The sequence below is a fragment of the Serinus canaria genome, chromosome 3 (genome assembly GCF_022539315.1).
Source record: "Serinus canaria isolate serCan28SL12 chromosome 3, serCan2020, whole genome shotgun sequence".
NCBI classification, from domain to species: Eukaryota; Metazoa; Chordata; class Aves; order Passeriformes; family Fringillidae; genus Serinus; species Serinus canaria.
The window spans coordinates 90487050-90500186 of NC_066316.1; positions in this window are offsets into that span (position 1 = coordinate 90487050).

The window sequence follows — 13137 nt, forward strand, 5'->3', positions numbered from 1 at the left end:
AAGATCTAATATCACTAAGCCTCAGGGCACACTGCTTAAGAGCACTGAGAGAGACTCACAGATTCCAGGGTCAGCCAGATCACTTGGAAGACTTGACCTTTGGGATACATTATCTTAGGTTTTGAATTATAAATGAAGTTTATATGCAGAGAACTTCTCCTGTATTTTTTTTTATGTAACAGTTTCCTAATTTGAAAAAAACAGTTTTATATATTTGATTCTTTGACTATAAAACTTGGGCTTCTCTTTCATCTCACAGATGGCTAATGGCTATGAAATATTAATGCTAACACTAATATAAATAATAAATTAAACAATGAAAGCTTCAACTTAAAAAGTCTGAGTCTTACATGAGAACAGACTTAAAGGCGCACATGAAGGCAGGAATGAATCCTTATTTCTTCCGAGTAAAGAATTGCCTGTTTGTAAATCAGGCATAATCTTGTTACTTTATGTTTCTACTTGGAGCACAAATGGTAACCACTTAGCAAGGTGAACTCCCTGTCTAGTCTCGCCCAATATTTGTTATTCTAATTTATCTTAGCAGAGAGAACATAAATTCCCTGAGCGGCTGAGCTAAGCCCTGGTTTTGCTGCAGGCTCCTGATCTTGCATTCTATGTGTCACTCCTAATGCCTTCAGAGGGTATGCAAAGAAAGCAGTTCAGACCCTGTAAGTCCATGTCTGAATAAAGGCAATTTAATATTTTTCAGTTTCACTTACCAGTTCCTGCTCTGATGACAGTCTTGCTGCACATCTTGCAGTTTTAACAAACTTTCCTTTCTTTTTGTTGTTGCTTTGTTAGGAATATTGTGGTGCAGTTTTCCATAACATGCTGTTTCCTTGCAATATTCTTACTCTGTAGGGTAGCTCTATATTGATTACTTGTTTTTGGAAGAACCTTACAACAGTCCTATACTGTGAGCCCTCATCTCTTGAGAGACAACTTTCTGAAGTCTGTGAGCCTTCATGAAAGAGAACAACACCTGAAAGCAGAATTACTCTTTGAATTGTGATGTGCCTGTGCAGTCCATATCCAGCCTTACAATATGGAATGGTAAAAAAAACCTGTCTTCAACTGTGCTATTTTATTCAGATTATATTTGTATGAAAACTATTGGCTGTTTTCTAAGTCCTGCTGTTAAGGAACCACAAAACAGCTGGAAAATGGATGTGTTCATTTTTCTGAAATCCTCCTGTGTAAAGCAGTCGTGGTGACAAGTTTAGGCAAATTTCTTACAGTGCCACTGTGGATGTGCTTGGACTTGAAGGAAACAAACTGTGAGTAGAGAGTTTATTTTCTTGGTTTAATGGTTAATTTAGTTGAATTGAATAGGCAAAATGCAAGCCCTGACCCTCGCCTCCAAGATTTTGCATAGCTGTTGTAGTGGAAGGTCTGTGTTGATGGTCATTAAGTCAGAGTTTATATTTCTGGGATCATTAAGAAGGGCTAGCTCAAGGCCTCATCAGCTAGGATGCTGGAATAAACCTGAGCTGCTCAATGCTTAGTGAAATAATTTTCTTTCCTTAATCACAAACATCTCTTTGTCTTGAAGAAAAATCCTTTACTGAAAGGAGGAAAGAAGGTCAGTGCATGACACATTCTTCTCCACAGTTTAGGTAACTATTCCCAGTTCTTCTCTCTAGCTCCTTGGTATGACAACTGTTAGGGCACCTGGCTGTTTGCCATCCTCTCCAGTAACACCTTCTTTCTAATTAAGGACTGTCAGGTCCTGTGGGGTTTGTGTTTACCCCAGGGTGCAGATAGAGCAGAGCTGCTCTGCTGCTTTATCTGCCTTGTGGGCCCATCACACAGTGCTCACAGGCCCTCCCACCATCCCACACCTTTGCTAAAAAGTAGATCCACTGTGATTTTTGTACTGTGAACTAGAGTGCAACAAGTACCCAGGGTTTTTCACTTCTTTCTCTCACTTAGTTGCTTTTCTAAACATTTGGAGCCCAATGTGGCAAGTGACTGATTTAACAGAGGGCAGAGTCAATATGCAGTCAGACAAAGTTGACTGCCCAAAATTTTTACCTTTGTAAAACTGTTAAATCTTCCTTGACACTGCAAGATTGCTTATTTTTAACAGAAACAACCCACTCATCATAAAAGAAAATTTAAAATCAAATATGTCTAACGTCTGCTCATTAACTCATTTTCCTTTTTTTGTCTCCATGAGAAGCCTACAGATCAATAGATCAGGGCTACCCTTTTGGCTCCATCCCATCTGGAGCCCTTCAGAGAAGGAAGGGGGTTCTCCTTCCTTGGAATCAGTCACTCTGCCTGTACTACTACACTTTGGATGATTTCTCTGTACAGAACACTGTTTTGTGGGAGACAATACAGAGAGATATTCATACTAGCCATCCTGCTGGCTATTATGAAAGAACACTGTGTACCAGATAAACTGCTTTTTAGAGGTCATTGCAGAGAATTCTCAGTCAATATAACTTAGATTAAAATAAAAAGCACATATTTTTGCCACTGTGAGAGACAGTCTGGAGTTCCCCTCATTTTGCCTCATGACCTGTCTCAAAGACAGACATCAGGACCTTGGGGACCCTGATCAAAAATCTGGCCTGCCAGTGGTGGATGAACACCAAATAATTCTGAAGCCTGAGCAGAGTCCTGGCCTGCCCAGCTACTGTTTGGAGGTGTGTTTGCTGCTATGGAACACTGAGCCTGGTGGAAGAAGAAGGGGCATCTTGCCCCATATGCTTGCACCTGCTTTTGCAACAATAGCCCTGGAATTTCCCCACCTCTCAGCTTGGCTGGACTTTTCTGGGATAACTTTTTAGGGGGCTCCACGGAAAACCCTTCATCTGTTTAACAACCACCGTGACGGACAGACTGAGATGGGAGAAGTCTTTCCCTCAAGAACTGAGACATGAAACCCCTACATGGAGAAGCTCCCCCTCCTCCCAAAAACTGAGACTGAAACTCCTAACCTGGGGGAGGTGTGTGGGGAGTTGACCTGACTAGAGTGAGATGTTTGCCTGCAGGTGTGCCCATTGGACCAAGAAGACAATGGTTCTTGTCTACTGCTGAGAATATGAACTGTTTGTACCCTTTTTCAATGTCTTCTTTCCCCTCAGCAATTTCAGTAGACTATTCTTTATTGTGCCTGATTCCCCTCAGCAATTTCAAGACCTGCTTCCCCTCCAACAAAAAGGACTATAAAGAGCCTTGAGTTAATCAGTGTCTTTGAGATCTCCTCTGCCTTGACCAGGCAAACTCTGTCGACTGGACTTCAAAGGACTTCATCTTTCTACATTTGGTAGCTCTACCTGCCTTCTCTTCCTCCCTCTCTTTTCCCTATTCTTTCCTTTTTCCCCAATCCCCCTAATGCATTTGTTGTGGTCATTTCAATAAAGATGCATTTGTTCTGAATGACACTGCAATCCCCTTTCTGTGTTGGTTTTTGCACTCTGAGATCAGTTAATGAACCCTCACAAATCCTGTTTGTTGCTAGTATATAGTAATACAATAATATATGCAATTAGAATTAAGAATATAGAATAATATATGCAATTAGAAATAATTCAGTAATTCAAAGGAATCTAGGCTCCCTTTCTGAACTATTACGAAACCTACTTTTGGCAAACTGGAAGTGCTCCACAACCCTGAAGACCTTTGATTGTGAAAGCTCTAATAGAATCATTTAGGTGACAAGATGAATGCAGAAACACGTAGCATAGTAACCAATGCACAGTCCTATAACCAATCTACTCATCAGCAATAAAATGTAAAAATTAGCATCACAGAAAAATCTAGTCTGATACATTTGACTTACTGTCCCTTTTGAATTCAGTAACATTGCAAATTCTGTAGGGGCATTTGCAGATTAGAATTGTGATTTTTGTGTGATGCCATAAATCACAAGAGATAAAAATGTGTCTCTTCTTGAACATATATTACCATATTTGTCTTTGCTTGTCTGCTTGGGACAGAACAGTTAAATGTCCACATGTGGGTAGGGACATTTTTTACACAAACTTACACTGTATTTACCTACTGCTCTCTGGGTACATATGGTTGTGACAAATATTACAGAGAATGAAGAGATTACTAATTGGAAAAGAATATACTTGATTTGGACGTCTTGCAAAATCCATCTGTTCTCCTCCAGTATTTACATCTAGTGGCACTAGTACAACAAACACTATAAATAAAAATAACACAGTATTATCTAAAATTGAGAAAATGAAAAGTTGTGCTACATATGGCTTTACATGAACAGAGAATGCACTGTGAGTTACTAGAGCTTCATTTTAAAGTAGTGACTACCTATATTTTAATGAGTTACAGAAACAAGAAAATCCTCTGGATCTTTATTCTTTTCTATATTATTAAAATAAAATTATTATTGTTAATTCATAGAATCATAATGTTAAGGGCTGGAAAGGACCTTAAAGATCATTTAGTCCCAAGGCCCACTGCCCTGTGCAGGGACACCCCCCACTAGACCAGGATGGTCAAGGTCTTATCCAATCTGGCTTTGAACATTGCCAGGGATGGGGCATTTACAGCCTCCCTGGGCAACCTGCTCCCGTGTCTCACCAATCAAACAATAAAAAGTTTCTTCCTAATCCTGAGCCTAAATTTCCACTCTTTAAATTTGCACCCATTATTCCTTGTTCAGTCACTACAGTTCCTGACAAAGAGTCCCTCTCTGGCTTTCCTGTAGGTCCCTTCTGATGCTGATACACTGTTATGAGGTCTCCATGCAATCTTCTCTTCTCCAGGCTGAACAGCCCCAACTTTCCCAGCCTGTCCTTGCAGGTGAGATGCTCCCATCCTCTTCTCAACTTTATGGCTCTTCAACCTAAATGTGAGCATTTAGCAGCCTGGATATTTTTATTTACTTTTTTTCTGGAATGAAAATTATCAGCTGTTGCATAGATTTAAAGTTAATGCATGTTTTTCATCATGACTTGAACTCATATTTTATTGGAATAATGATACTTGATGTAATCCTGTTTCCCTTTAAATCGGCCGCCTAATTTCTACTGATTTATTAGAGACAGACTTTAAAATGCACACTTTGATTTTGCACATCATCTCTACAAAATTACACTGATTATCTAGTAATGATTTTATTTGAATAATGAGGTTTTTTGCTCTGAAGTTGTAGGATAATTTATTTGCATTTTGAATTAAATTGTGACTGAGATATTTGAGATAATTGTGCTTGCTGAAACACCCAAGGAATATAAAGAGATCCATACAATCTTGAATGAAATACAATTACAGTTATCAGAAAGTTTATAATTTGAAGCTTTTCAGCAGCTTTCATGATAATTTTCTTCAATACAATCCAAATATTAGGTCCTCAGCAACAGGAACAATTTTCTTGGTCATTCATCAACACTGATACTGCTGGGTAACTTCTGCAACACCTGATACATAATCCATGACATATGGATTTCTCTTCAGGCCTCCACTTCTCAGGACCACAAGTTAGAGGAAGCCAGCAGCAGTAAGAAATCTAGTTCTAGGCAATATAGAAACTTCTGTTTTCTGTTTCGTTTACTTATAAACTCTGGCAAAATTGAGTGCAACTACAAACTGGTATGTGTCATGGAAGCCAAGGCTTTTTCCTTTCCAGACAGGATATCACTCTGAAGTCCTGGTCTAAAGGAGTGCATCTGCACCTCTCAATGCTACATAAATCATTGTCAGAGTATTGAAGTAGGGTGAGGTTATTCCAGAGAGCTGTCAGACATGAGCATAAAAGATTGGTACTGGAAGGAGTGACTGTGGCACAAAAGAGTGCCAAGAACCATGTGGTTTAATGGCCTTTCTAACTCTCCATCTTCAGCTTTTTATTTCCTTTCTGGTTTCGTTCTTGTCCATCATAGCCTTCAGATATTATTTTCTGTAGCAAGACAGACAGAACTTATAATCTAAAGCAACATGTCAGACTTTTACAGTAATATTTTTCACTCTATGTGAATGCTAAGTAATTTTGCTTTTTGTATTTGATTGTGGTAGGTAGTTTCAACACAACTTGGAGTGATGCCTTCTCTAAGTTATTTATATAATTTATTAGCTTTTTACACACCATTTGTTGCTATTCCCAGTGGAAGGCCTTAGCCCTACTTCTTTCACTCACACATTCAACTCTGCTTTCGTTAAATGGAACCCAAGAAAAACAGGGCGTGGACGTGGTTTTGCAGATGTGTTTCTGAATCTCTTGCTGAATCTTCACTTTAATGCTATGGAATGCTGTTGGGCTCTGTGGATTTGCTTTTCTGGAACAAGAATAAGGATTCAGATCTGACAGTTATTACAAGAAGGGAATTTTCCTGCCCTAGAACTCAGAAATGCCAGGGACCTCAAAAGGAGTATGGAAGCTTTAGGCTTTCATGAGTGTACTGTTTGATGCAGAGAAATGATTAGTAAGATTTATTGAAGCACTGATTCAATACAATACTTTGAAACTATAAATTTCTATATAATTTACAAGCAATATATTGAATTGTCAGCCTGTGCATGATGCTGGCCTACATAAGGGCAGGATTGTTTGTAAACTTGTCCCTTGCCTCCTATTGCCTCCTGGTGTCTGTAATGCACTTGTTGTGTCTTTTCCATAATTATCCTCCTATTTCACATAAGCTGTAAAGCCCTGTGGTCTTTTTGAACTATACTGATTTTAGTTGAGCTTTTCAGAGTGCAAAGGTCTTCCTGCAGGGAAGTGGGGTTAAGGACAACAACCATTTAAAGGGAAAGACCTCACTTAGCTTTGCACTCTGTGAATACAAAACCCCTCCAAGATATTCTCTGTCAGACATTTTATGACAGGATTTTAAATGAAGCAGTTTCTCAGCTACAGGAATATTGGTGTTTTTCTAGGACAATTGCTACTTATTAAACTGTGTTTGGGACTTGAGGTGGATGCCCACGTTCCCTCTACAGCACAGTGAGGCAGGAGACTGTGTTTGATAATCTCAAGGAAGAGATTCTGGCCATCAAAATTAATACATCTAAACTGAACAGACCAGATCTCCTTGGGTCTTCTAAGAAATATGTCATTCTTTCTAGCATGACTTGTGTGCCAGACAGCTGTATGTGCCTGCATGTGGCAGACTGACTTTGCTGCATCTGCATGAGCAGGTTTGCTTTTCAGCCCATGGGCAGAGGAGATAACACTTATGCAAGGGCTACCCTTGCAGTGTCTCCACAGGCAGAGGAGCCTTGGTAACATCTCTGGTTTTACTGGGAACAGAGACATGTGGCTCTTCAAGCTTGACTCATCCCCACTATTTTCTATAGAAGGAACTCCAAACCACTGCAGCTTGCTGAGAGGCTGATCTTCTTTTCCCCTTTCCCTTTTCCTCCCAGCTTTCATCTCTCACAGCTCAGAGTAGGTGCTGCCACTCATGATATCATGTTTTAAATTACTGACTTCCAAACCTCTTTGTGCTTGATCTTGGTGTGTCTGAGCTGTCAGTGAAGCCTGTAGTCTTTATCTACCTATTAACCACAGTACCTATTCATCAGTGATACATTGGTAAACCTACCACGGGACCAACCTGGCTTGTTACCAGCAATGTCCTTCAGTGTACAGTTGTATTGCACAAAAATAAAATGTGGCAGCAGAAATTAGGCTGGACCACAGTCAATAGCCCCACTGCCTTATACAATATTAATAGGTTGGCATTGTAGAACCCACAGAAACCTTCTAGACTGAACTTTTTTATCAGGTTCTCAGTACAAAGCTCTCCAAATGCCACCAGCAGTTTAATCTTAGGAGCTCTTCTTGTGTACCTGGGATGAGAAAAAATCAGATAACTTATGGAAATTAGTACATCACTAAAAAGTAGAGTTCACTTTATTTCAGCAAATGGAGGCACCACCATTTTAATTGCTGTCAATTTCATTTCCAATGTCTTTTACTGGGTGAAAGTTGTTTTGATATTGCTTCATTTGCCTCAGGGAAGATATTAAATTAAAATGATCACTCTAACAAGAGGATTGGGGTGGCTGAGAGGGGTGTGGAAGGAGGCAATCACTTACATTTTTATACGTTTGTCTTTCCATCATAGGCTAAGATTTTATAATTCAAGATATAATTTCTACCTCAAAATAAGTTGGTGAAAGGTAACCATTTCTAAGAAATGTCCCCCTGTCCCATTCCTGTGATTTATCCTGGCTTGAGATGCCATTTCTATTTCACATTCTGTGCTGCAAGGTACAGTACAGAGCTGGGGCAATTTTGGGTGCTCATCTTTCAGTCAAGCCAGACTTAATGAAACTGTCAGCAAGGACAACAGAGATATTTGCTAGAAATTAAATAAGAAAGCCTATATTAAAATGTATTGATCCCCCTCTTTCATGGTTTTTAACATTATTTATACTACTTGCTTTATATGCTACAGCCTCAAACTCATATTATAAAAAGTCAGAAATATGTGGGGCTGCTGGCACGGCTGAGAAATTGTGAAAGGCTCTTTCAAAATTACTGCTGTCTGTTAATATTATCCCTCATTAATATTTAATGTGCACTGAACTTAAGCTATGCTCTCATTTTCTGTTTTCTCAACAACTTTATTATCCCTCAGCTGTAAAGTTTCTGAGAGGAACCTTTGTCTCTACTGCTCCCTATGAGTTCACACATCTGTCTGGTGTGAATTCTGCTCACTCTCCCTCTACCCTTATTTTTTGCCTTAAGTGTTCTCACCTTGAAAAGGTGCAATTTCACATATCAGCCTAGTGCTCCAAAAATGAGTGATTCTGCAAGCAGGGAAAATTTTGAATTCCTAGACCTGCTTGCCTCATCCATACATTTGTCTTTTTTTTCTCTTGACTTGCTTTTGTTCTTTTTTATCCTCTTTTGACATGACTTTTTGTTCGTTTGGTTGTTGTTGGGCTACTTTTTTTTGTTGTTGTTGCTGTTGATTTTGCTTTTCCCTTTTCCAGAAATCCTTATTTAATTTTGGTTAATATGAATTCTGGGTATCAGCTACTTAAGCTGGTGCTAAAAAGTATATGTAGAACAGCTGTATAATTTATGTAGAAGATTAAGGAGAAGAACAAAACAAAAACTAAACACCAAAAAAAATCATATTTGTAAAAAAGCTTTTTTAATACTTCAAAGTACTACTTTGCAAACTATGAAGCCCTCTGCATGGCTTTACAGAAGCAGCTGGGATTCCTTCTCTATTTGCTAAAATCTTTCTTTTGCATTAGTAATTTATTTGCATGAAGGTATAAATACACTATTTGAGATTAAAACCACAATAAGATCCATGAACCTGCCTGTATTATGAAGGGGTCTCCTCTAAAGGCAATAAAAGGGGAGTCACTAAACCTAAGTAAGAGACAAGTAGGACAGTAGCAAAATTTTATGGACAAAATTTTAGTAACTGTGGTTACCTCCAGAATGGTGCTTGTTGGTGGTAATGCCTGATTCTGCTGGGAAGCTGATTGAGCTCCATTATATGTTCATGTTGGCCACAACTTTCATTGAGGGGAAAACAAATTGTAAAATCTTTTTTTGTAATGACAGAGATCAAAACCCAGAACACAGAGAAGCATCTTGAAGACATGGGCACACTGACTGAAAACACAGAAGTTGGGAGACATTGATTTGAGGACAGGTTGCTAAGAACATCTCCAAAGAATCAGATCTTGGAGTGATAAGGGGGAAGTACAGGGTGTAACACTGGAAAAAGTGCTTAATTTAGAGTAAATGGAAAGCATAGTTGCCTTGAAAAAACTGCTACAACAGTTTCTTTCTTTTTCTTCTTGCTGGTTTTGGAGGAATGGGGCTATATGCACATTTATTGTAAATGAAATATTTGACTAAATTAAAAAAAAACAACCAAACCCAACCAACATCCACCCCCAAACTCCCAACCCTCCAAACAAAGAAAAAAATAAAGAAACCCTTACAAAACTCCAGGTCAGGAAAGCTGGATGCATCACTTTTCCTTTTTGAGGAAACAGGACAGGTTGGTTCAGATGGGCTGGAGACTGACATTGTTATGCTTCAAGTCTAAACTTGCATCATTTAAAACAAAGTCAGAGAGAAAGACCTGAGAGAAAAGGCAGAAGAGCAAAGGTAAAACTACCATTTTGGCTCCCCATCCAGACTCTTCCTAGCATTCCTAGTGTTAAAGGACCTTCTCTGTAGCCTGAGTACAGACAGAATGAAACATTAGTTATCAACTGTCAAAAGGTGTTTCTGGCCACAGAAGTTTGTTTCAATTTCCTTTTGTTTTTTGTATAAATCATCTAGGCTATACAATTTTCTTGCTTCTAACATCTGTGGAATTTCAGGCTATTTTCAGAATAAAGCAAATCTGAGTTATGATTCCTGAGACAATTGCAAGAATCAAAATCTGGATGAAGAACCTTTTTCTAATATCCAGCCTCAGCTCCTCTGACATAACTTCAGGCCATTCCCTTGGGTGCTGTCACTGTCACCCCAGAGCAGAGATCAGTGTCTGCCCCTCTTCCCCTCAAGGAGCTGTAACTGCAGTGAGGTCTCCCCTCAGTCTCCTCCAGGCTGAACAGACCAAGTGACTTCAATCACTCCTCATACAGCTTCCCCTCAAGGCCCTTCCCCATCTCTTTTGCCCTCCTGTGGATGCTCTCTAATAGTTTTGAACTATTACCAGTAACTAAAGACATTTCTTTTACTGGTAACAGCCATGTTTCTATTAGAAGGATTTTTTAGTGGACTTTTATCTGAAGAATTCTTCTTACTGGAACAAGTCTTGTACTGGAAACCAGCCCAGGGGAAGTTCTTAAATAAAGAAAGGTTGGGGTGGGGGGGTGGGGAATAAGTAAGAAATGGAGAGATTATTAGAAAGAGTGGAAGGTAGAAAAGAAAGGATGTAAACCAATTATGATAAATTAAATAAGGGAGACAGCTAAAGTCAGAAAAATTTCAATGCCATCCCCCATTCCTATCTGTTCAAAATATGTCACTCAAAGAGCTGCACATAAGGTGACAGCTATTCTCTCCCTCAGACCATCTATTTGGCTTCCAAAGTGATTAGTCTAGTCCCAGGACATAATGACCAGATTTTTTTCCCTACACCCTGTGACAGCCTAATAATTTGCACTTAGTGATAGTTCCTTCCCAAAAGCACCCCTAAGATCTAAATGCTTGCCATAGGGCTTAGGGAGCATTATTCCTGTATAAAAAGCAAGAGCTATAAATAAATTTCCCATTCTTGAGAAAATCCACATAGCCAAGCTGTATTTCATCAGCATCAACTGATAGCATACAGGCAAGCTTGGTTTCTCTTTATAATTTTTCATGTTAAATTAATACATTAATTTTTATTTTTGTTCCATTTTTGTCTGCTGCAGAATTGTACAGATGCTGGTAGCAAGTAATATGTTTATGACTGAAAAGTTGTTTCTACAGTAGCTCTGGATCTGTAAACAGAACATGTTCTTTGAGATACTTATTTCACAGTCAATGAAAATACCCATGGGAGTACAGCATGTAGGGAGTAAACCATTGATTAATAATGGAAACACGTCTCTGATATACATAGTGAGAAAAAAAAATCCCCAAAAAAGCCCCAGTATGTTTAACAATAGATCTTCCTCAAAGCTGAGATTCCTAAAAATAAATAAGAGACTTAGGATAAATCCCACTGATTGTCAGTGGAACTCAGGCTCCCAAATCCTACCCCAAATCAATCAATTTTATTTATACTGTAAGCCACTTTTTTTAGGCAAAGGAAAACCAGAAGGACTCTGAGTCTTTATGTCAAAGACCCCTGTGTTTCTGTGGTTTCCATAAGTACATTTTCAGCTCTATAATTACTGTTTTCCTGTTCCTAATAAAAAGTTGTTCCAAACTATTCAACTGCAATTACTGGAGTCTGATTGCCTCATTGGTTTCTGTTTGCCACTAGGTGAGACTTAATTTTAAAGCAGTAGTACATGGATTTTCTGGAAAGAAAATGTGCACATTGGAAACAAGGAGCTCATTTTTCTTTCAACTGGAAAAGCTTTGAAGGTTGGATGAACTGAAAGTAAGAGCAGAAGTATGGGTTTATTAAATCCACAGGGGAAATATCCTTCATTTTCCAGAAGATGGAATTTTCTTAAGGCTCATGATCTGAATTAGTTTTATTGTCTGTTTGATAAAAGCATGCAGCATTGATTTTACTATGCTAAAATTTAATAGCCAGTAAATATCCAGTGCACTGTACTATAAACTTGAGCGCACCATAGGAAGGAGAAAATGTTATGGTGCTTTCTAACCAGTATGCACAGATATATCAAAAGAGATGATGAAAAATTTTAGGCATTGTGAAACACTGTTTAATAGGTACTGATTGTGCATATACTGAGGAATGAGCATCAGCTGAAAAAAACTGGGCTTGAAAATAAGAATCTAAGAGTGTTAAAGGAGATATTACTACCCAGAATTATACATGACTTTGAAGCACAATCTTGTGCAATGGGCAAAATATTTCCAAGACCTGCAGCTGAGTTCTTTCACATTCTTTCTGTATTTCTACACACAAATAATCTAACCTCTGTGAAGCATTATTTCCTTCCCATCCATTCAGATTCTAGGTCTTTGAGATTACCACTCAAATCTCCACTCCCACATCTACACAGAAGCCAGTACAATATGCTAGCTCTGGCCTCACTGTAGTCTTCAGTGTTGATAATGGAGTTCTGCCAAGCTATCTTTCATTTCAAGAGACACCACTACCCCATAAAAGAGGAGGTATTTTATATACTCCTGTCACCTCTTGCTGTAACACAGTGATCACCTATATATCCTTCAGTCTCCCACCACTTCTAGCTAGAATACAGCAAGACCTTATAGAATGAGAGAACTATTTTGGAGGAAACAACTCTAGTTTTCTAGACATCTAGAAGATATTCACAGACTCAAAGAACAGTTTGGGTTTAAAGGTATCTTTAAAGATCATCTAGCCCTGTCCTTGGGCAAGGACACTATCCATTAGACCAGGTTGCTCAAAGCTCCATACAACTAACCTTAGACACTTCAGGGATGAGGCATTCACAACTTCTCTGGCCAAGCTGTTCTAGTGTCTCACAATACTCAAGATAAATTTCCCACTTATGCCCTGTCTAAACCTACTGACTTTCTGTTGTAAAAATGTTTCCTTGTTCTGTCACCACAGG